The sequence below is a fragment of the Aquarana catesbeiana genome, linkage group LG02 (genome assembly GCF_042186555.1).
Source record: "Aquarana catesbeiana isolate 2022-GZ linkage group LG02, ASM4218655v1, whole genome shotgun sequence".
NCBI classification, from domain to species: Eukaryota; Metazoa; Chordata; class Amphibia; order Anura; family Ranidae; genus Aquarana; species Aquarana catesbeiana.
Window position 1 is genome coordinate 243662437 of NC_133325.1, and position 23490 is coordinate 243685926.

General features: G+C 37.7%; 1 long non-coding RNA gene across 2 annotated transcripts in view; it reads left to right on the plus strand.

The window, feature by feature from the left end:
- The first annotated feature begins 451 nt into the window (after positions 1 to 451).
- LOC141129864 (uncharacterized) overlaps positions 452 to 23490 on the plus strand; it is a 449947-nt gene continuing 426908 nt past the window's right edge. Inside the window, exon 1 of one of the 2 annotated variants that reach the window (XR_012241888.1) lies at positions 452 to 836. This is a non-coding gene — a long non-coding RNA (uncharacterized lncRNA). The remainder of the gene's footprint in view (positions 837 to 23490) is intronic. The other variant, XR_012241887.1, reaches the window with a different exon arrangement.

Sequence of the window (23490 nt, forward strand, 5' to 3'; positions counted from 1 at the left end):
CTGTGACAGACATTTCTTTTAAGAAAAAAATGACCTAACAAATTGAAGTGCTTATTTGTTTCTAATATTTTTTTCTGAAACTTCTTTACATTGTTCAATCTAAAAATCTAATTTCATTGACAGGATAGTATAGCACGCAAACTAGAACCCTCATATTCAGAAGGCAAACAAAGCATCATTTTTTAATGAATCTTCTGAATACATCGTTTGCAGCAGCTTGCCTAGACCTGCTTGTCATAATGGTTTCTTCAAACGTTCTTTAAAGCTTGTGATGTTCAAGGCCTTAGCCTTCCCCCTCACTTGCTTGTTTTTTATCTGTCACAGTTGTCAACTAAAATAGAGCACCTAGCTTTTGTTTCAAGATGGTACCTGATCAATATCATCAATCCGCTTTGCTCCCATTCCTTCTCTCTTTCTCTCCCTCTCTCTCTCTCTCCCTCTTACACACTCTCTCTCCCTCTCTATAGCTGTATCCATTTCCTCCTGGCAAAAAGGGACTTTATGAATAAATGATACTGAAATGCTGAGGGTTCAGATACTAAATAATGAATTTCACCACCAAAAACACAACAACTTCTCCAATCATAAAATACTGCTCCTTCTATATTGATTGTGCTTTGGCAACCAGATGCAGTGCTAGGCTTTACTCCGCAAGGTGTTTAAATAGAAATACAGGTTTACCCGGGATTTATCATATGTGGAAATATGTATTATCTAAGCAGGCTGGCTGCTAATAGATGGTATTCTATTTCTTCTTGATGGTTAACCCTTGTCAGTGAGTGGAATGCAAAGAGTGCCACTGTCTCGATGGGAACTCTTCTCTATGGGACATTACAGTAAGTGTGTCATCTCTGCTGTGCTGTACTAGCTGAAATCTGCTATAAATGGTATGCAACAAATTAGATTTTATTTCTCCGTAGCTGTTTTGTAGGGTAGGTGATAATGTAACTCGTCCTTGCTGTGTTTCTCAGTGTTGTTTGTACAGTTGCACTTGCAGCTTGCGGAAGGTTGTGGATTTGTAGCATTTAATGTACAAGAATTGTGAGTTGCTTTTCTGTTTCCCTCGTAATCGGTCTCTGCTGATGCATTTGTGATGTGTGACGAGTGCCAGTGCCTCAGTTCTAACATGCTGGAGGTCAGGGTGTAGAATTCTGGCAACTGTATGGGAATAGTCTGTCTGCCATCAACTTTGAGGCTCATGGTTTTGACTGAAATACTCAGAATCTGCCTTGAAATTTGCTTTAATCCTTATTAGTGTCACTGAAGTTTCATATTTAATTAGGTAGGGCAAGGCTGGCTTAGTCTTGATAGGGATTTTTTTTTTCTATAGACTTCAAGGTTTCATGTTATCTTTACCCCAATGAGATGTGTATTATGTGTCATTAGGGGAAAGCATGTTTCTTAAATATTTATAGCATAGTGCTTTAAAATATGTTTCTTAAAATGGCTACTACACACATGTTGTTGAAAGGTCAACATTATGTCTGTTGCAGTGTGTTGCAGCATTTTGCTAATTTAAGAACACACATATGAAAGTATTATGTGTATAGATAGCTTCTATGTAAATATTTAAATTGTTTAGTTGACTCATTGATTTATTGATTTCCTAACTAACTGGACTGGCATTAATACTATTTGAGTACGAATTATACTAATTAGACTGGCAAATATGCTCAATGTTTAAAACTATGGGATAGCAACTATCACCCAACTTTCACCTAAGTTATCTACCAAACTTTACGCATGTAAAAGTGTCAAAAATGAATAAAGACTGAGAATCGAATGCAAAACGGTTTACAATCTAGTCTGGCAGCAGATTAACGTAATATGCTTAAGCACTTATTTATGTGGTTGGTGTCAGTAAGGTAATAATATTAAAATAACAATACAAATGTTTTTTTTCTTGCCCTGAGTGGTACACAATAATAATATTCTAGGCCTGAATATAATGTATATATCTCCATCTACAAACTGCTGTAGATATAGTCAATGACAAGAAATTGGACCATTTCATCTTTTGCATTATATTATGTAAACTACCGGTAAATATAGAGATAAAAAGTTAAACAATAAAATATAATTTGAGGAGTCTTGTTAAAATATTACTTTTGCTGTTTTTGAAAACCCATTAGATTAGCATGTTCATTTTAGAGTCTGAAAAGTGTCAAACTGCATACTGTTGTAAAAAATGTGCATACGTTTAAAAAAAAAAAAAAACACTGTGTCCACTCTCATAGAGATACCTGCTTACATACCTGCATAATTACAATTCTTCTCAAGTACTGCTTTGCATATGATTGACAACTGCCTCCTCTACATCTGTAGTACTTGGCTATAGCAGATCACATAAGGGAATAAATGTCTACTGTAATCATATGGTAGGCCTTGTATGATTCTCTCTTCTAATAGGTGTCGTGAGATTTATTTTCATTTGTAACTACTGAAAATTTTATCGAAATTTGCTATATACGTATGTGTATCTTCTAGAAAGGTAATGCTAATTCCCAGCAAACAAACACACATTTGTGTGTGTGCTCGTGTGTGTGAATATATAATGAATATATACTGTGTATGTTTGTATATATTATTCTGTTAAAAACCATTTTGGAAGGTGAAATTATTTTACCATGATCTCTCCATGATAAAAAAAAATACTTTGTAGTCCTAAATATAATACCATGGTAGTAGAATGCATGGATTTGTGAAAAAGCCCTTTGACTGTAGGGAACACATGTTTTCAGTATAAAAGTATTTATTCAATATTCAAAGGATAGTGTTAATAGCCAGACACAACAAAAAAGAAAACTTGTATTTAACATTTTTTATAAACTTTTTTAAATTCAGCAATCATCTAGCAAATAAACAAAATATGTTTAATTTCCGTAAATTATATAATACCATAATTCATGTACTTATTCTAGTTAACTACCAAAACTGCCAATGTACTTAAAATAGTCTTAAAACAAAAAAAGTAAAATAGGAATAAAAAAATTGCTCAAGATAAAATCATATTGGCTAAATAATGATTCGGTTGAGTCCTCAGGCATAGCCAAAGGAATCGCTGTCTAATAAGTAAAAACTCATGAAATTAATGTGGTAGTTTGATGTAAGAGCTAGTGCTCTTCTAGTAACCTAGTTAATTTTTAGGTCTTTGAATATAAACAAAATGCATCACCTGATTGATAGTTTATTTTACAAGGAGTCCAGCTAGGGGACAATGGTAATATAACTCTACAATACAGGCACTATGAGCATTCCATAATGCTACTGGCTTATTAAAATCATTTGTCTTTGCATGAAATAATGTATATCCATTAACACTATGAACGACTGGAACATACAGGGATATACAATGTAATACTGACTACTGACTAATATAATCACACACATAGGTTGGACTTGATGGACTTCTGTCTTTTATCAACCTCACCTACTATGTAACTATCTTTCTCTATTCCACTCTGCTCCATACAAAGACAGACACACATCCAGACATAAGCATGTTTCAGTCCAGGTTAGTGAGAAGCCTATTAAAGTTTCATACTAATCAAGAATCCTGGGAAATAGAGCTGACAGGTGCTTTCTACTCTGCTTATTCCTGTCTTTCTGCATTAGACATAACTAGTAAAAAAAAATAAAAATAATACAGCATCCTGAATGGATTTGTCCATTGTCTTGCAGGAAAAAAATAAATACTTGGCTTCCAATGAGACAAAAAGTTGAATGGTAGCTATACATTATGATTCAATAAGTCATTTAATAAATGATTTCAGTAATGCTCAACATTTGGAGTTTATGATGAGAAGCATACATCTTAAAATGGTTCTTTTAAAAAAGTCCAGGTGCACAAATTAGTGTTTAAACACCAATTTTGATATAGTAATATTTAGCTATAAAACCACATTTCAGCATGTATAAAAAAACAAAAACATTATCACTCTCTTTTAAGAGTGATGAATATGCAAACAATTTACCAATAATGGCTATACATGAGAACATTGCAGGTAGCAGAGCTTTTAATATTGCTTTTAGGAAAGTGATTGCCCTTTGCCATGCACATGTCACATTGGTATATTACCTTCTTTGCCCTTTATGCTGAATTGATAAAGCTCAGGAAGAGGGAGATACACAGCATTTTTATATTTACAGAAACACTCTGTGTCAGAAAACCATACACTATGTACACATATTATTATTCATTAACAGATTGATTTTATAAATGAATCATTTTTACCTAGCCAAAGTTCTCTTCATTTACCAAAATTGAGCTAATTTAAAGATAAAGATAATAGACTCAATAAACAAAGCTAACATACCAGGAAAGCAATCATTACTTTCAAAAATGTACTGTTATTTTCAGTCAATGAGAATTCAATGAGAGTTGAAAAATACAGACACATGGTTTAACTTACAGATTATCATTCTTCCATTTTATTTTTGTGATTTGGGCCTACTGTCTACAGATAATGTAATTTTTAGAAAAACGTGATTGACAATCCTTTAGTAGAACAATCAAATGCAAGACATTTTAGCTATGAGTCTGACAATTTAAACTGTGTTTAAAACTTTCAAACAGATTTAGCTTGTAGTTCCAAGGCCCTACCATAATGTTACCAACATGCACAATGATTTTAGAAGACACTGCCTTAAGAAACAGATAAAAATGCGGGCAGATTTTGTGTTAAACATAGTTATATAATTTAAAGTGAGGTCCTTCGTGCTACTGATTAAGTGAATAAACAATGAAAACTAATAATGTGAAGTATGTGAAATCGCTGCAAGATCTGAAGTGTACACTAAACACAAAAAACAGTAAATAATAATGAAAGTGATCCGCGCAGACTTCTAACACATTAATATTATAGAAAAATAATCCCAAATAGTGTGAAAAAGTAAACACAATAGCTGAAATCCAAAATAAAATGTGTATTCATCAAAAAAGTCCATCAAAGTGATAGATTAGTGACAGAAATCATGAGTGTCCATAATCCTGGTGAATCTTCTAAATAAACAGTTGTGTTGGACATTGATGTTAATCTTCATGACTAAATAGTAACGTAATGCTCCCAGAGCCCTTACCTCCAAATGGAGAAAAATAAGCCTTGGATCGATATCCTGGGATAGGATCGCCTATGTGTCGTCCGTACTCCCAATTGATGTCCGTGTAGATGATTATGGATATGGTTCACGATCCGCTGAGCAAGCCCTCTCTCTTCTGACAGCTTGAATGGCCTCAAAATCTCTTGGTTACGTTATGGACGTTCAGTGTTCGCCATTAAAGGAAATAAAAGAAAACAGGCCTCCCATAGTGTAATATGTAAAGATAATACAATTTATTGAAAATGCCAAGTTTCCTCTTACATCAAAAAAGTTAAAAAGAAGCTTATCTGTATGTAGCCATGTGTCAAACACACTCCTTGCATCACTTCTGCTCTCTCACACTTCTGGCCAATCCCTACGCACGTTACGTCACAACACGTGACTTCATCAGGGGAACCGGATTGTTGTTGAGCCATTCTATTTATGTGCAGGAACAGGAAGTGGCCATTAATTCATTTCCTGTTCCTACACATAAATAGGATGGCTCAACAACCAATCCAGTTCCCCTGATGAAGTCACGTGTTGTGACATAACGTGCATGGGGATTGTCCGGAAGTGTGAGAGACTGGAAGTGATGCAAGGAGTGTGTTTGACACAAGGCTACATACAGATAAGCTTGTTTTTAACTTTTTTGGTGTAAGAGGCAACTTGGCATTTTCAATAAATTGTATTATCTTTACATATTACACTATGGGAGGCCTGTTTTCTTCTATTTTCTTTAATGGCGAACACTGAACATTCATAATGAGATTTTAAGGCCATTCAAGCTGTCAGAAGAGAGAGGGCTTGCTCAGCGAATCATGAACCACAGCCATAATCATCTACATGGACATCAATTGGGAGTACGGACGACACATAGGCGATCCCATCCCAGGATATCGATCCAAGGCTTATTTTTCTCCATTTGGAGGTAAGGGCTCTGGGAGCATTACGTGACTATTTAGTCACGAAGATTAACATCAATTTCACAACACAATTGTTTATTTAGAAGTTTCACCAAAATTATGGACACTCATGATTATTCTCACTAATCTATCACTTTGATGGACTTTTTTGAATGTATACACATTTTATTTTGGATTTCAGCTATTGTATTTACTTTTTCACACTATTTGGGATAATTTTTCCATAATATTAATGTGTTAGATATCTGTGCGGATCACTTTCATTATTATTAACACATAGTACATAGATTAAAAAAGTGTTGATTTAAAAAAAAAAGTACAGCACTCAAAGTATCCTTCTCATAGCACTGTAAGTCATGCTTGGGTAACACGGGGGCTTTCATGCATCTGTTGGTTAAAAGGCTGTCCAAAACTGCACAATTTCAGTTCAGGAACATTTATTTTGTTTAAAAAACAAAATGTAATCTCAAAACTAAAACTTGTTATTAAAGATTTAAACTGCAACTCCAACCCACAAGCTCAATGCACAGCTATCTGCTAAATAAATATAGTACGGCCACCATTCCACAACTGTTGAGGGTAGTTTTGACTGTAGCTGAGGAGCTACAGAGAAACAGATGCCATGTCGGGAGGCTGAAACTGTCTGGAGGAGAAAGTCAGCTGACAGACTGGGCCAGTAGAATGAAGGGGGAGGAGCTCTCCACTGTGTGAGGAGACCCCATGTCAGGAGAGGTGCAGTGGAGACACATGAAGGGAGCCAAGCAGGCTGTAAGTACTCAGACTGAAAGGAAAACCACACCAGTTAAGTGGAATTTGCAGGACGACTACCGAGCTGTCATGGGGCATCTAATCTGGGTAGTAGAGATGGTGCAGATGCAAAGAAGACTGAGATGGTCAGCTACACTTAGGAGGCAGGTAGTAAGACTTTCCTGCAAACCTTTGGTTGATCACAATCTAATATATATATCTATATATATATATATATATATATATATATATATATATAGATATATATATATATATATGCTGTATGTTAGCGCTGCATGATTCTGGATAAAATGAGATGAACAATTTTTGTGTTCAAAATAAAGATTATGATTCTTGACGTAACATCGTCTTTCACATTATACAAAAATTGGCCTAACTTTGCTGTTTAGTTTTTTTTTTAATTCATTGAAGTGTATTTTTTTCCCCAAAAAATGCTTTTGAAAGATGGCTGTGCAAATACAGTGTGACATAAAATATTGCAACGACCGCCATTTTATATATATATATAATGTTTGGGGGTTCTAGGTAATTTTCTAGCAAAAAATACAGATTTTAACTTGTAATCAACAAGTGTCAGAAAAAGGTTTAGTCTTTAAGTGGTTAAAATGCCCTCATTTCCAGACTGAAGTTCATCCCATTGATCTAAAAGAACCAAATAATACAATGTTTCTTTTTATCTCAGTGCTGAGCAATGTTGTGATAAACGTGACAGGCTGCCTTTTTTTTTTAAGCTGTCAGCCATGAGCAGAAAACGGCTCTGCACTAAATCCTGGAAATGCTGGATTAAGCTTGTGAGGGGGTTGAATCGAGATCATGATTTTTTTTAACGATTAATTGTGCAGCTCTACTGTATATACTAGAAACTCCTGAGGGCTTTCAAGCTTGCAATGAAGCATATGGAAGTTAAATATTAGGGCATCTTCTTATTTATTTGCCTTTGGCAGAGGAGTTGCTATATATTACAGTGCCTTACCATAGATAGCAGCTACTGGTAATCTATATAGGAGGTAGGTGTTAATGTTTGTACAGTAGCTGATTAGATTATATAGCATGGGGTACCCAGAGTAGAAGGAAAGCTACATTATTTGGGTGAAACTTGCATGGCACTTACAGTGGGGCAAAAAAGTATCTAGTCAGCCACCAATTGTGCAAGTTCTCCCACTTAAAAAGATGAGAGAGGCCTGTAATTGTCATCATAGGTATACCTCAACTATGAGAGACAAAATATGGAAACAAATCCAGACAATCACATTGTCTGATTTTTGAAAGAATTTATTTGCAAATTATGGTGGAAAATAAGTATTTGGTCAATATCAAAAGTTCATCTCAATACTTTGCTATATATCCTTTGTTGGCAATGACAGAGGTCAAACGTTTTCTGTAAGTCTTCACAAGGTTGTCACACACTGTTGCTGGTATGTTGGCCCATTCCTCCATGCAGATCTCCTCTAGAGCAGTGATGTTTTGGGGCTGTCGCTGGGCAACACGAACTTTCAACTCCCTCCAGGACCTTGAAATGCTTCTTACGAAGCCACTCCTTCGTTGCCCAGGCAGTGTGCTTGGGATCATTGTCATGCTAAAAGACCCAGCCACGTTTCATCTTCAATGCCCTTGCTGATGGTAGGAGGTTTGCACTCAAAATCTCACGATACATGGCCCCATTCATTCTTTCATGTACACAGATCAGTCGTCCTGTTCCCTTTGCAGAGAAACAGCCCGAAAGCATGATGTTGCCACCCCCATGCTTCACAGTTGGTATGGTGTTCTTTGGTTGCAACACAGCATTCTCTCTCCTCCAAACACAAGTTGTGTTTCTACCAAACAGTTCTACTTTGGTTTCATCTGACCATATGACATTCTCCCAATCCTCTTCTGGATCATCCAAATGCTCTCTAGCAAACCTCAGATGGGCCCAGACATGTACTGGCTTAAGCTGGGGGACACGTCTGGCACTGCAGGATCTGAGTCCCTGGCGGCGTAGTGTGTTACTGATGGTAGCCTTTGTTACTTTGGTCCCAGCTCTCTGCAGGTCATTCACTAGATCCCCCCCCGTGTGGTTCTGGGATTTTTGCTCACCGTTCTTGTGATCATTTTGACCCCACGGGGTGAGATCTTGCATGGAGCCACAGATTGAGGGAGATTATCAGTGGTCTTGTATGTCTTCAATTTTCTAATTATTGCTCCCACAGTTGATTTCTTCATACCAAGCTGCTTTCCTATTGTAGATTCAGTCTTCCCAGCCTGGTGCAGGTCCACAATTTTGTTTCTGGTGTTCTTCGACAGCTCTTTGGTCTTCACCATAGTGGAGTTTGGATTGTGACTGTTTGAGGTTGTGGACAGGTGTCTTTTATACTGATAACAAGTTCAAACAGGTGCCATCAATACAGGTAATGAGTGGAGGACAGAAGAGCCTCTTAAAGAAGAAGATACAGGTCTGTGAGAGTCAGAAATCTTGCTTGTTTGTAGGTGACCAAATACTTATTTTCCACCATAATTTGCAAATAAATTCTTTCAAAAATCAGACAATGTGATTGTCTGGATTTGTTTCCACATTTTGTCTCTCATAGTTGAGGTATGCCTATGATGGCAATTACAGGTCTCTCTCATCTTTATAAGTGGGAGAACTTGCACAATTGGTGGCTGACTAAATACTTTTTTGCCCCACTGTACCTAACTGCCAAATGGGTTTTTTATCTAGGGATGGTGCAGACACAAGGGACACTGACATGGTCACCCATACCTGGCAGGTAGGTAGTAGGAATCTCCTGCAATCCTTTGCTTGTGTCAATTGTACATATTAAGGAATGTTAATTATATTTCTGTTGATTGCTGATGAGAAAAATTAACAGATGGATTTATTTGTTCCTGCCCCCAATCCTTCCTTTGCTCAATGCCTGGACTACATACCTTCATCACTGCACTAAATGTTTTCTGCTGCACCGTTGGCATGGTATATCCTCTTAGTCCTCTCCATAAATTTAGCAGAAATCTGTGCCTAAATTAGAACTATAGGCAACACTTATTTTTTTCATAAGAGTAAGGGAGGGTTATAGCCCCTGTCGGTTTATTTTTTGCCATCCCTGTCCCATTGCAGAGATTTCCCTTTATTTCCTGCCTCATAGCCAAATGGGAAATGAGCGAAAATCTCAGCAAATTAAGGGAATCCATTGCCCCCCCCTTCAGAATTGGTGTCCCCACTGGAAAATTTTAGGACAGGTCTTCAACAGAAAGGGATGTGGTCTTGACAGGAAGGGGTGGGTCATATTTAAATTATGGGGTGCATGAGTTTAGTCAGGCCTAGGGCAGCACAAAACCTAAATACACCACTGTATGGTACACATGAATCTGCCAATATGTGTGTAACTATGTTAAGTCAACTTTTGGGGTTTTCATTCTGTTGGCACACATCACAAGAAGGTAACAACACTATTCACCAACCTCTGCAATTTGTTGTGTCACCTAACCTCCTCTTCTGCAGTAACTGTTTTTTCATTATAGTGACTATTTCAGGGAAAACTGAGGGTCTCAGCAAAGATCAAAATGGATGCCATATTGTCTACCACTGTTTTCCACCTAAACTATCTATCAACATTACCTTCCTTTCTAATATTGAGTCTAGGTCAGTATTAAATGCACAGTGTAACAGTCTCTAGTATAGGTAATTTAAAAAATATATTTTCACATATATAAATCTGAGCAAATGCTCTTTCCAAAACTGCAAAGATATTTCTGAGTGGCTAGGCCAGTTAGATCAGAAGCATGATTAGACATCATGACACCATTATCACGTACTTGTGACAACCTCAGTTGGCTGTCCAAGACGTTGGGATTGTGTTGTATGTTTCTGCTTCACATGACCACACTGGGGCTTCTCTACTGTCTCTCTCAAAGAGACTGCAATTGATAAGCTGACAATTATTTATGGACTAGTGGCATACTGCAGAACGCTCCCCTACAGAACCACACACTAAATTTCTTATCAGACTAATTCACAATGTGTCTAATGGTTTTACCACTCTGATCCAGGGTTTCTGTGGACTGTCCACCAAATTGGGGATCTATTTCAAAAAACATCCACCATCATAGTATGTAGGACAGCAAGAAAATAAGCAGTCAGTATCTATCAGTATTTGAATACATAGCGGGTATCCTTTATTAAAAGAAATAAAATCCTCTATATTGTGTATTTCTGATATATTTATGCCATATTTCCAATATAACACCGTTAATATAATCACATAGCTTTGTCATCCAGTAACCTGGAAACACTTGTAAGAGAAATGTATGGTAGAGTTATTGCCTATTATATTTCCTTTCTCATTGCCGCCTATTTGCTAGCCCTCCAGTAACAGAGAAGCACTAGTAACAGAGTAGTTGCATTACTAGAGCATGCCTCCAGATCCAGAACATTTTAAAACAGCAATCCCCTCATCCCAGGCTGTTCTCATAAAGCACAGTACCTGAATAAACAAGAGTCAAAATGATATACTTTGTGTATTTACTGATACGTAAAAAATCTGTTTTTAATTGTGGTTAGATTTTGCATTTAATTTAATCTCTGAATTTGATGTTATCTTGAGAATAATTTGTACATAAGGACATTTTCACACAACACACCCATGAAACAAGCATAATTCAAACCAAAGTTGCTGTCATCAATATGCGCATATAGCTTTGCTTTCTCAACGTAGTCACACAATTTCCTGGTGATTACTTCTTTCCTATATCTTATAGGCATAGATCCTTGTATCCAGTACTCAGTGTATCTATTTGTGTATTATTATAAAGAAAAAAAATCATCTTTAGCAAATAAATTCCAACCAGTTAGGCATTGTTCTTTGACTGAGCTGCACAAATGGTGCCTGTTGGAGTCAAATATATCCCATGGACATCTGAGCACCATCTCATCCTGTCAGAATGGCACATTTTGAAAAAATAGTATAAGATGTTTAGATTACCCTTATTATAGTATTTGTTGAGAGGGTAAACAGACTATAAAACAATAAAAAAATCTTCTAACCTGAACGTTTTGTTTAAGTCTTTAACTATTGAAAATATGTAAATGATAGAAGTTCTATATGTTAGTGTGGTGTTAGTGGTGGCTTATGGATGAATCTAGTAGAGCAGCAATTTGAAAATGCTTGATTTGCCACAATATTTGCACGTAAAACTGTCTGATCTGCAGACATTACACCAGCTGGCAGTCTACACAATTGTGATTCATGAATTCTATAATTCTCTGCTGTCAAATCAAATACTGTATGTTTACATTCAGTTAAAGGAAATTTGCTGTTTGCCAAATCACCTGATTTTTAAACCATTTCACTGATCACAAGTGGTGGAGTATTATACTTTGTAAAAATTAGAATAGTTTGCATTTCAGCTAGAAATATCCAATATTAAAGATCCATTTGAGACTTTGGTAAAGCTAAAGTCATTTACAGAAAAGGATTAATGTAGTACATACAACAGAGTAAACTGTATCTATTAATACTAAAAAGAAGTATAGTTTTTATAACTACTAAATACAAAGTTGATCACTAGAAGAAAAGTGTGCTTATCAACAAATCTGTCAAGCAAGTTTGATAAGAAAAAAATCTAAATTATTTAAGCAGAGTTGTAGCTGAAACTTGAAAGAATTTTGTCTATATTCGATATATCATACTGCCAATGTAGAAGTCACTCTGAATTTCTAACTAGTATGTCTCTGTCATAACTAAACTTGACAGATCCTATTGAAAATTCAGTTTTATTGCAATGGCATAAAAGCAAGTCAAAGTTGAACTAACAAACCATTACTGGAAATCATTGAAAATTCTTATGTTTTTCTGTTTACTTTCTTCTAATTGAGAGAGTTATTTAGCTTTAGGGTACTTATTTGTTTACTGATGGAGTTTGGTGATATTAGTATACATCTAGTGTAGCCAGTATAGACTTTAGTTCATATAATACACATGCATTCAGAATTTAGAAATGAAGGTCTTATTCCAATGACTGCAAAACGTTTTTTTTGCAAAACATTTTTGCACAAATATTAAACAAAAATACATATTCTTATTATGCTTAAAAGAGTATATGCATTAAAATATTTCTATTTTTTTTTATTTTCTCAACATTTAAAACCTCTGTCAGGTTGTTTGTTTTTTTGTTCAATTGTTCAATTAAGCATTGACAAAAAACTTGGAAGCTGGTTGGTTTCTATGCAGAACTGCACCAGATTTTGCACTTTCCGGTCTTAGTAAATCAACCCCACAGTGTGAAGGTCCCAGTGGGGACAAAGAAAGTATTAAAAACCAGGCAAAGGGTTTAAACCTTCCACACAAACACATGCACACCTAAAAAATTATCCACAGAGAAGATTTTCTCTATAATCAGCTCATGTACAGGTTCCAATTATCTGGTTAAACATGGAACATCTCGATGTCAGTGCTGTATATCAAGGTTCCATTATGGGACCATTACGTTTGAACCTGTGAGTCTTGTGGCTGATGACACTATATACTGGTGCTGGTCGGGATGTAAAGCTCTTTAGGCTCAGCTTAGGCTGCAGGAAAATGGCACCTGGCTGCATACATGATCAGCAGACTGTAAAGATAAGATAATAAAAGATGATAAGAAAAGGCTTCGGCTCAATTATCCAACCAAAGAAGAATCCCCCCTAATGCAAGTTGCCCATTAGGGGCTTAATCATAGAGACCTATATGATTAAGCTCCATATGAGTAAAATGCATTAGGAGCGGTTCTTCTATGGGTGGAGGACTGGGCTGAAGCCAATAATCATCATATTTTATTATCTTAGCTTTACAGTCTGCTGAACCTGAGTGCTGACAGGTGCTTTTTTCCTGTACAGATGACAGAAATTAATTAAGTGGAATGCAACCCTTGCAAGATATCTTTACTTTAAAAGCTAACCTTGATATCCCTCTCCAATTTTGCCTCTTTTGGCAACAGAGCTTTAACATACATAAATGTCAATTAATGTATTTGAGGATAAAAACATGCATGAATAAGACAATCTAGGGGGAGTAAAACTGGATGAGTCTGATGAAGAAGGACCTAATAAAAGTAGGATGTTTTCTAGAAACTGAACTAAATTCATCTTTGATAATAGGTTATTTCAGGGGGATTGTATCTCCTTGTATAATTGTTCACTTAAAGGTCACTGCAAAAGACTCAAGGAGTACTAAAAAGATAAGAGGACTTAAAATTAAATAACATTAAAACATGAAAATGCATTCTTTACAGTAAGAATGGGTACTTTTACCCTTTGCCAGGAACTTTCTTCTAATTTTACTCTTTGCCAGGAACTTTCTTCTAATTTTACTCTTTGAAAGGAACTTTCTTCTTATAAGGTGTCTTCTGCATTTTTATATGCCACTTGTTACTTGTAGTGCTGAAGTTCATAATTTCATCCCCAACAAAGTCTGAATTTTAAAAGAATGCCTTTTTTTAAAAACAATGTGTACCATCCCTTAAAAAAACATACACCAACACAATGCGAGGTCCTTCCTAAAATTCATAAAATATCCCTTTAACCACTACAATACTGGGCACTTTCACCCCCTTTCTTCCCAGGCCAATTTTCAGCTTTCAATGCTCTTGAAAAACAGATTTTCAGACAGCTGCTGAATGTAAACAGTCTGGAAAACCTGGGTGACATCACTCACCGAATATGACCAGCATGTGACTCCCCCTTCTTTACCCATAACAGGCCACATGCCCTCAAAATTGGCGTGGCAGCAAAGCCTCCGTGCCATACAAAGCAAATTGTCCCTATTTTGATGGGAACTCAATGGGATGGGAATTCTAAAAGAAATGTTGGGGCCTACAGGGGACACTTATCGGAATCTAGAAGCCCCCTATAGAATAAGGGGGGCCCCCACATATTCAGCCTTGAACACATATTTTCTAAGCAATATCTATAACTTTTTTTGACTATAAGATTGAGATATACAGTAAGCCTAGCTCATTTTTATGCATTATTAAATGTTGCTTCTTTTAAAGAAAGAACAAAAACTTTATGGATTGAATAGACCTTCTATTTGTTTGAGTCCTAAAGAAGTGGTGTATCCCGAACGAATCAACTCCATTGGAATCAAATGTATTTCTGTTACTATATAAAATCTTTGAATCTTTTTACCTGTATTTTATGGTTTTGTACTCTCTTTTTATAAGATTTTTAACTGTATTTTGTGACAGTGCTAGGCTCTGCCATGGTGTGATTATAGGAAGAAGACACACAGTATTCAAATTAAGGTAGAATGTGATGCTCCAGAGCATTGTTTTGAATGGAGGAGACTGACTTGTGAGTATTCTCCTGGTGTTGTGACCTTGTGCAAAGGTCTTGCTGGAGACCTGAAAGCTATCCGATTGCACAGATGTGCAGATTAGTTATAAGCCAGTTGATTTTACTTCAAGGCTCCTGTCTGAATACAGAGTCTTTGTGTGGAGATAGGTGTCAGCAGGACTGAGGCAACTAGTGAGTCCAGGGGACTAGAGCTAATCTGTATGTTCTGGAAGAGTAAAAGAGCCAAGGGTGCTAGGAGAACATTATCTATATTAAGGCCAAGAGAGGGGCCTGTGCAACAAAGTGCTGTATCTAAGGCTGAGTGAACCTAAAGATCCCATGGTCTGGGAAACCAGAGACAAGAGCAGCAGTGTGGCTGACAGGAGAGTGAGTTAGGTCAGTATTTTTCAGTTGACTGTTTGCCTTGTGAAGCTAAACTTTTCTTTTCAATTGTTTAAAAAAAAAAGGGGGCTGTCAAGCTTTTAAAACACAGTTTGGACTGGCATAGACTTCAATAAAACGTATCTACCACTGAGCTAACCAACCCCCCAAATCACAATATGTATGATAAAAACAATGTTTTATTAAAATGTTTGAATCCAGATGGTGCCTTTTATATTTTCCTGGCAGCACATTTAAAGTCCCTTATTTTTACACAGATGTGGTTGTTTTCCTTGCATGGATGGTGTTCCCTGTAAAAGAAAATTGGTCAATAGTGTGATCTACTACTTTTTGGTAGTCTAAATTCACATACAGGTTCAAGGCATTCCTAAAGCATACTATTTAAAGTCTTTGTGTATTTGTTGTGCTGACATTTAAACCAAATTAAGACCCTCTCTTTGCTGAAATGTGCTTTTGTTTTTATTACAGAAGTACATGCCTCCATAGCAGTGCCTGACTACCCATGCCCCCTTTTTAGCAAAAACTTGCAAAATTTTCTTGAATATATTAACAAGGTTTGACTCCCAGGGACTTGAATGAGGTTCTGTTATGTTCGGATTTAGAAGACTTTTTGTTGAATCTCATGCAAAGCAAACTTTGCCCAGTTTACTCATAGCTAGGTATTTGTTTTAAGATATATGGCTGTTAACAAAGGAGAAAAGATAACGCAGGACAGTACTGTGAGGGGTCATACCATACTGTACAATGATGGTCTTGGTACTTAGGCACATACTGTATTCACATAGTTAAAGAGATCATAGAGAACCCCAAGTCCTGGTAGTATGCCTGCACAACAGCTGAGAGATCTTCTGGAAAAAACAAAAGACACATAGGGGTTCATTTACTAAAGGCAAGTAAGTTGTTCATTTTTCAGGAAACGTTGTAATATGTGCAAGGGAATTTTTACTATAGCGTAATCAATATAGTGCAAATTTACTTTATAAAAACTAACCAATTACGTGCTTCCTTGCATAAAAAGAAAAAAATAATAATAATTTTTGCCTGCAAGTGATTAAATTATGATAGTCAGCAGAACTTCACCTCTGAGGAGACTTCCCTTGCAAAGTGCAACTTTTCTTGTAGGGTTTACAGTCTATTTGTCTTTAGTAAATCAACCCCTCAGCTTGGCAAGTGTGCATGAATGACTATCAACTTGCAATAAAGTGTGAGTGTTTGCATTAAAAAAAAAAAACTTTAGTACTGCCTAAGTCAGAGGTGGTGACTGACTATACAGAAGTCCAGTAGAATAGAGAAGACTAATTAATGCACTTTGTGTGTGTATGTATCAAAGGCAATTTAAGTTCAATTGTGTTTAATGAATGCCTTATCTTTAATTTACTTTAAGGACCGGTTCACACCCTCCATATGTGGGGTGCAGTGCGATTTTAACCTATTCATTTGATTGGGCTGAAATTGCACGGACTGCACCAAAAGTAGTGCTTGCACTACTTTATAAAAACCACAGGAACCAGACCTCATAGTACTGCTGTATCTTGCAATCTAGTGCAGGCACACGCACTGAGTTAGCAACTTGCGTTTGGGGTGTAATGAGTTAACATTAACACCCAATGCAGATCGCAACAAAGCAACAACTTAAGCTGTCCATAGACAGATCAAAATTCATCTGGTTTAGCACAGGCCAGCCAAATTTTGAACAGTGTTTCGCCCTCCCTGTTCAAAAGAACTCAATCATTTGATTGAGTTTTGTCGAACAAACAAGATAGAAAACTTTTGTTTATTAGTGGCTGCAACCAATTAGCAGTGGATGATCAGTGGATTCTGACAGCACCAGGTCCCCGTGTCAGAATACAATATCCTGATGGGGGAATTCCTCCATCCACCTCACTTGTAGGGAAGGGGGGGTTATATAGTAATTTTCTTTACAGCTTTTAGGGAAATTCTATATTCTTTTTTGGTTTTAAGTACATGTAAGTTGTTAATTTCAGTACATTAAATAGGGTAATTTTTTAAGTTTATTTATGGCCAATCACAATGCAAACTATGATGTGTATAGGGCCAACTAAAGTAAAAAAGATCACCATCCTGGTCAGCTCCCAGGTCAATTCCAAAACAATTATTGCCTTACCCACCAGATTTCAGTTGTATAATATAGTTCTGTGGAATACAAGAGGTTTAAAAACTCGATTACGCATTCTGTGGGTTTTACATTTTTTAAGAATGATCATATCTGCATATTTCAGGAGGAACTTTTGGTGGTTAATAAAGTACTTAGCCTGAAAAAACCTTGGGTTGGCCACCACTACCAATCTACCTACAGAAATTACTCTAGAGGAGTCAGTATACCGATAAATAAATTTCTTCTTTTCCACCTATTAGACCTGGTTTGGGATGTCTCTATCCTCCTGTGAGACATCTCAGATAATGCCCCACTTTTATTGCAACTTACTATGTCCTCAATCCCCTCTGATAGTTCGTGTCGACTCTCCAGATTCTGTGTTTCTGACCCCAAAGAAGATGAATATTACTATCTTAAATGATATGCATACTGGACTCATAATGCTGGTTCTACGCCTCCTGTTGTTACCTTGGATGTCTTTAAGGCCTTTACTAGGGGCAGTTATCAAAGCATCATAAAGTTCAAATGGCTTTGATGGCTGATCTAGAAAAGGCTGAGTCTAAGGCAGCAATTTAGTAGTGGACGTATACCCAATCCCAGGACTTGTTGGTCTATCATTTCTGGCAAGAGGAGCTGAGTGAGGTATTCTTTCTCTGCATCTCTACTATGAAAAAAGCTATCCTACACCAAGAGGATCTTTGAGCAGTGGGAAAAAATGGAAAGCTACAGTGCCTTGAAAAGTATTCATACCCCTTGAAATTTTCCACATTTTGTCATGTTACAACCAAAAATGTAAATCTATTTTATTGGGATTTTATGCGATGGACCAACACAAAGTGGCACATTATTGTGAAGTGGAAGGAAAATGATAAATGGTTTTCAAATTTTTTTACAAATAAATATCTGAAAAGTGTGGTGTTCATTTGTTTTCAGCCCCCTTTTTTTCTGATACCCCTAACTAAAATCGAGTGGAACCAATTGCCTTCAGAAGTCACCTAATTAGTAAATTTAATCTCAGTATAAATACAGCTGTTCTGTAAAGCGCTAATGCCCCGTACACACGATCGGACATTCCGACAACAAAATCCATGGATTTTTTCCGACGGATGTTGGCTCAAACTTGTCTTGCATACACACGGTCACCCAAATCTTGTTGGAAATTCCGAATGTCAAGAATGCGGTGATGTACAACTCATATGACAAGCCAAGAAAAAGGAAGTTAAATAGCCAGTGTGACTCTTCTGCTTGATTCTGAGCCTGCCTGGAATTTTGTCCGTCGGAATTGTGTACACATGATCGGAATTTATGACAACTGATTTTGTTGTCGGAAAATTTGAGATCCAGGTCTCAAATTTTGTGTGACGGAAATTCTGATGGAAAATGTCCGATGGAGGCTACACACAGTCGGAATTTCCAACAACAAGCTCCCATCAAACAATCCGACAATGTGTATGGGGCATTAGAGTTTTTTTAGAGAACCTTAGTGAATAAACAGCATCACAATGGCCAAGGAGCACACCAGACCAGTCAGAGATAAAGTTGTGGAGAAGTTTAAAGCAGGGTTAGTTTATAAAAAATATCCCAAGCTTTGAACATCTTAAGGAGCACTGTTCAATCCATCATCAGAAAATGGAAGTAGTATGGCACAACTGAAAACCTACCAAGATATGGGCATCCAGCTAAACTGACAGGCCGGGCAAGGAGAGCATTAATTAGAGAAGCAGCCAAGAGGCCCATGGTAACTCAGGAGGAGCTGCAGAGATCCACAGCTCAGGTGGGAGAATCTGTCCACAGGACAACTATTAGTCGTGCACTCCACAAATCTGGCCTTTATGACAGAGTGGCAAGAAGAAAGCCATTGTTGAAAGAAAGCCATAGGAATCCCCATTTGCAGTTTGTGAGAAGTCATGTGGGGGACATGGCAAACATGTGGAAGAAGGTGCTCTGGTAAGATGAGACCAAAATTGAACTTTTTGGCCTAAAAGTAAAATGCTATGTTTGGCGCAAAACTAACACTGCACATCACCCTGAACACACCATCCCCACCATGAAACATTGTGGTGACAGCATCATGTTGTGGGGATGCTTGCCTTCAGCAGGGACGGGGAAGCTGGTCATCAGGGACAGGGAAGCTCTTCAGAGTTGATGGGAAGATGGATGGAGACAAATACAGGGTAATCTTAGAAGAAAACATGTTAGAGTCTGCAAAAGACTTGAGACTGGGGTGGAGGTTCATCTTCCAGCAGGACAACGGCCCCAAACATACAGCCAGAGCTACAATGGAATGGTTTAGATTAAAGAATATTCATGTGTTAGAATGGCCCAGTCAAAGTTGAGACCTAAATCCAATTGAGAATCTGTAGCAAGACTGGAAAATTGCTGTTCACTGGCACTCTCCACCCAATCTGACAGAGCTTGAGCTATTTTGCAAAGAAGAATTACCAACATTTCACTCTCTAGATGTGCAAAGCTGGTAGAGATCTAAAAAGACTTGCAGCTGTAATTGCAGTAAAAGGTGGTTCTACAAAATATTGACTCAGAGGGGCTGAATACAAATGCACGCCAAACTTTAAAGATATTTATTTGTAAAAAAGGTTGAAAACCATTTATCATTTTCCTTCTACTTCACAATCAAGTGCTACTTTGTGCTGGTCTATCATATAAAATCCAAATAAAATACATTTACGTTTTTGGTTGTAACATGACAAAATGTGGAAAATTTCAAGCGGTATGAATACATTTTCAAGGCACTGTATTGGCGTGGCTGGCTAGGGAGCAATCCAACCCTGTTACTATTTCTAGGATAAGGTTTCCATTAGGGAAACTCCTTATTTACCCTGTATTGATCAATGAGTGTCTTGCCTCATATTACAAATCCCTTTACAGCTCTAGGATGACATACAGTATATAACTAAACTATATAATTTCAAATTTAAAAATGTATGTTTTTCCCTCAAAAGACTGCATGTAAAGTTCAGTTTTTCTCAATTTATTAGTTTATTTCATATGTTTTGCATGACCACCTTTTGAGGTACTTTTTGATGTATGGGTTTTCCACACTCCTTCATTGATTTATGGTTACCCTAACCGTCTCCCGCCTGGCCACAATACATATACAGCTGGGCAGGAGCCTCCCACTGTGGGCACTCGTGTGTGGCCCCCAGGCCACTCACCAGTGTAGTCTGTGATTGCTGTGTCCACCGGACACAGTGGATCACAGATCGGGGTACAGGGCTTCTGTGACTGGCTCTGTATCATGTAATCGCTGTGACTAATCACAGCAATCACACTTGTCAACACAGGCTACCAGCTGCAATCCGCAGTGAGAGAGTGTGGAATACAGTTCTTGGCACTGTATTACTACACACTGAAAATGTGAAAGAAGAAGAAAAAAAAACAGCGATCTGAAACTGATCACAGTAATTAGAGCAGTGCAGTATCACTATGGGGACATTGTACTGCTCTGGTTAGTAATTAGTGACACTGGATGCCATTGCAGCCTAAAGTGTCTCCGATCATTGATCAAAATAGTATATAATCCCCATAGTGACATTGCACTGCTCTGTTTTTCTTTTTAATGTAAAAATATCTAACAAAAAATAAATAAATAAAAATAATAAAAAAAAAAAAAACAATTAAGGGCTCATTGATGAAAAGTGATCCATTTTAAGATCATTCTTCAGAGAACATTAAACAGTTTAATCCTGATAAACGCTGGACTCGCACTTTGATTGAGAGTGTTGTGTTTGGTTGTGATGCAGTTACAGCGAGGCCTCATTCACTTGAATGCTGGTAATGGTCATTGTGTGCAATAATTCATCATGTGGCATGTGTACATCTCCAGCCACTACCTTCCCAGCTAAAGGGGGAGTTGAGGAGTTGTGTGCAGCCAGTGACAGTGCCCCTCAACACCACCACACCAGTCCCAGTGTCACCATAAAGCCTCCCTCACACATGGTGTATCAATGAGTGCCTCATACGAGGGCTATGTTTACCCATGTACAGATGTACAGGTGTTCCGTGCATCTCCATGCATGCAGTGTCTTTTGGGATACAGTGGCTGTGCAGACACAGCCACTGCTCCGTGTGGGTGCAAGGTACCAGTAGGCTAAGTTTGTTTGGCTAATTGTAATAGAGACTCTATTGGGTGTATGGGTGATACTCAATTAAACACTAACCACTCATCTAGAGGTGGCCATTACAGTACATTGTTTTCTATGCAGTGTTGGTTGATTTTTGAGATATACAAGATACAATGTCTGCTACATAATCAGTCCAAACATTAAAAAAGGCTCACATATGTGGTATCATCATACTCGTGAGGAGTAGTATAATGTGTTTTGGGGTGTATTAATCGACAACTTTGAGTAAAAAAATAAATTTTCCTTCTCTATCCACATTTTCCAAGACGTGTGGCAAAAAAATGTAATCTTCTAAGGACTCATTATGCCTTTCTTTTCTTTCAAAATGTGGTAATTGTGTAGGTGTTTCTACTGTCCTGGTGCTACTGGGCCTCTAAAAAAGTGAAAGGCAGTCAAGAAATTAAATGCCTAGTTTACGCCCCCAGAAACCCTGAAGGTGCTCCTTGGACTTTGGGCCTCTCTATGCAGTTAGGCTGTGAAAAAGTTTCACACATGTGGTATCTTCATACTCAGGAGGGGGGGTAGCAGAATGTTTTATGGGGATCGCCTAATTGTAAACATGTTGTGTGTAAGAAATAACTTGTTAAAATTACAACTTTGTGGAAAAAATTTTCATTAACTTTCTTCATGTTCCAAAAATACCTTGGACTGCAGGGGCTGCCCGTCTATTAAGTCGTCGAGCCCCTTTTCAGATGCCAGGCGCCTGAATTACAGTGGGGGGTGTTTTTTTAGGCACCTGATTAGAGCCATAGGCTCTAATAGGCTTCAAAAAAGGTGGACTCGGAGAGCAAAGCATTGCGCTCGGAGCCCACCCAGGTGTGTTAGAAAAGCAAATAAATATTTGCTTTTCTAACACTGAACCGCCTCTCTGCCAATCAGGAAGCGCAGGTCTAATACCCATCACCTGATTGGCTGAAGGCACAGGTGATCCTATTGGACACTTAGCAGAAGGGAAGAAGAGAAACACGAGAAACATGGAGGACACAGGAGCAGTCGCCTGACCCGACCCCGTCCCATAGCTTGCCGCTGTTACCATGCTGTCTGACCCGCCACCAAGATGGGATAAGTGCCGGTCAGACGGCGAGCGGGCAGTGGGGTCACAGTGAGGCTGCATTTGATGGGGCAGAGTGGCTGCATTTGATGTTGCACAGTGGCTGAATATGATGGGGCACAGTGGCTGCATTTGATGGGGGACAGTGGCTGCGAATGATGGGCACAGTGGCTGCATATGATGGGCACAGTGAGGCTGCATTTGATGGGCACAGTGGCTGCATTTGATGGGGCACAGTGGCTGCATTTGATGGGGGACAGTGGCTGCGAATGATGGGCACAGTGGCTGCATATGATGGGCACAGTGAGGCTGCATTTGATGGGCACAGTGAGGCTGCAATTGATGTTTCTTTTTCAGTATTTTTCAGAATTTTTCAGTTTGTTTCCCCCCCCCCCCAAAAAAAAAAGTTTGAGCACTAGCCGCCACTGTTGGACTGTCTAAATTCCAACAAGGGGCCGTTTTGGGGGTATTTGTATTGTCCTGGACATTTTAGGTCAGTCAGAACATCAGAATGGATCAATTTTCAAATACACTGTATATTCCATAGTTTGTAGACTCTATAACTTTTACACAAACTAAATAATATACACTGATTTGGGTTATTTTTACCAAATACATTTTGGTCTAAATTTGTGAAATAGGATTATTTATTTGCAAAACTTATAACAGAAACTAAAAAAAAGTTCTTTTTTTTTTCAAAATGTTTTTTTAAAAAAAAA